This window comes from Anguilla rostrata, chromosome 8 (assembly GCF_018555375.3).
Source record: "Anguilla rostrata isolate EN2019 chromosome 8, ASM1855537v3, whole genome shotgun sequence".
Classification (NCBI taxonomy): Eukaryota; Metazoa; Chordata; class Actinopteri; order Anguilliformes; family Anguillidae; genus Anguilla; species Anguilla rostrata.
In genome coordinates, this window is record NC_057940.1 from 9,041,532 (window position 1) to 9,043,944 (window position 2,413).

Below are 2,413 nucleotides of genomic sequence, written 5' to 3' on the forward strand. Positions count from 1 at the left end.
ATTTTTAACAAAGGGATGGTTGAGTATACATGTCATACACAACACAATTGCAGAGCACGGTGTGCTGGCTGGGAAATCCTGCTTCCCTGATTGGCTGCAGGTCCACACAGACTGTGATGCCGATGTGGAGTGGAGGGAGCTGTAATGTTCTAGAGCCTGTCCCTGTTTGCTCGCAGCGCATGTGGAGATTACCCAGCCAGCCACCACTGCTGGGAATTAATGTTCTCGATCTGGAGTATTTACATAAGAACCAGAGGCAGGCCCCATGTCCTTTCTGCCCCAGCAGGAAGTGGTAGAGGGGCTCCATTTGGGGTGCGCAACCTGAAGGGGGTGCCTTCAAGTGTCTGGACACCTGCATTCAGAAAACATATGCACACGCATGCATATACACGCACACAGTGTGCAGAATGCTGGTACTGTACACACACACACACACACACAGTGTGCAGAATGCTGATACAGTACACACACACATACACACGACAAACAATTACAACGCCATACATAACACACACACACACACACACTACACACAAACACGTCAACAGCCAGACTGTGGACACACCAGCGTGCGGAAGGAATGCAGGACGAAAGGTTCTGGAACGCCGTCGAACAGCGGGCCTCCTGAGTCCTGAGGCCGGCGTTCCCACAGCGTTCCTCGGAACGCCCGCGATCGCGTTTCCCCCGCGGGAGCGGTTAATTACCCGTGCGTTTATTCATCACCAGGCGATCACGGAGTTCTGCTCGACTACTCGCCTTCGGTGTCGGCGGACGGGGTTCACTGCGTGTTTACGAACGGTCGACTGGGGAAAAAAAAAAAAGAAAAAGCAAAGCCCAACGGAAAATTGCGTACATGATGCGGCACTGATGGCTTTGCAAGTCTTAATCAGCTTTATCGCTTATTAGCTTTTTTGCCGCCCGTTTGAAAAGTCATGCAATTGCCTCTTAATCTTCATAATCCCCGGGGGGATGCGGCAACCAGAAAGGATTTAGACAGATATTCGTTGAGAGTGCTCTTGTGGACAGCAAACAATCTATCGGAGAGCAGAAGCTCATCCTCCATCTGTTGCACACGACACCTTTATCTCTCTCTCTCTCTCTCTCTCCCCCTCTCTCTCATTTTCTCTTGTCTGCCTCACTGTCATGGCACATGAAGGTGTTTGCTCCAAGGACCAGCACTGGCAGCAGCTGCTGCAGTTTACCTAGCCAATAAGTCAGATCATTTCACCCCCCCCCACCACCATTTAATGACAGTGGTGGGATTGTCATGTGGTGACAGCAGGACATCGATCCAGACCCACTTGCCTGACAGATCCAGACCCACGTTACGGCCGTCGTTCCACGAAACTAAAAAACGTGGGATTTCGGAGCTTTCACGTGTGGTTCGTGTGCGTATCCGTCAGTTTGTTTGTTCAGTAAAGTGCTCCGGGGAAAAAAAAGTGAATCGACTCATGTAATATGCACAGCTTATTATGTTTTTTTTTCTTTTCCACATGTTGCGAAATACGTACAGCTGGATATTTCATGAAGCAATTCCAGGCTAAGTGCCCTGCGGCGATCCTTCCTAAACAACCTAAGTCCAGTAAGACCCCAGTGCGGTGGAGCTGAGGTTAAAAGCGTGATGAAATCCTTACATTGCAGCACACGGTCCAGACCGAAAAAACGCGGCGGGGCGGAAGAGAGAGCCTGGAGGACAATAAAATCGTCAGGTTCCCAGACATTCCAGTTTACAACAGGTGGTTAGGCGAGCGCACGTTGTTATTACAAGGTGCGTCAGCTGTCACCGCGCTTTTGAAAACGGAATCAATAAAAGCAGGGTTTTGAGTTTCGTAATTGCACCCCGGGGCGAACGACGCGCTGCCGAAATGGACACACTTTATTATGTACAGTAAAATAAAAAAAGGCGTGCCTACACAATGCAGCCAAAAACGCCTACATGCCGTATAATATCCGTGAATCAGAAACTAACCTCTTAACGAAAGTGATAAGAGAGGACGGCTTGATCAGCAAGAAATAGAGCGGTGCAGATACAATCAGTGTTGTCAAGGGTGGTTTGTGTTGTCCATAGCAGGCAAAAATGTTTTTCCACGTTCTGAAAAATAAAAGGTAAGTATGTAAGGTTCTGTGTGCACGCCCATTTTATCTTGCCTTTCTGAAAAGGTGCTGTCAGCCAGCTGTTTCAAATCAAGAAAAAACACCCACATTTTTCTCACATTTCAGGTAAATAAAGACGCACCCATTTAAAAAAAAAAAAAACATTTTTAACGTTGCATTGAGATAAATATCACATGCTGCCGTTAGCGATCCAGCAACTTTTAAATTTACATCTGCTCTCCATAAGACAATGGGAAAGAATAATTTTATTTGGAAAATGTGAATGCAACAAAGAAAATTACTCTGTAAGTAGCAGTGA

The 2,413-nt window shown here is 47.3% G+C and overlaps 1 long non-coding RNA gene across 1 annotated transcript; it reads right to left on the bottom strand.

Annotated features, from left to right (window-relative positions):
• Positions 1-229: 229 nt before the first annotated feature.
• Positions 230-2,134, bottom strand: LOC135260340 (uncharacterized). The gene is made up of 2 exons (XR_010331532.1): positions 1,970-2,134; positions 230-352 (listed from the first exon to the last, which is right to left on the bottom strand). It is a non-coding gene; the product is annotated as an uncharacterized LOC135260340 (long non-coding RNA).
• Positions 2,135-2,413: the final 279 nt, after the last annotated feature.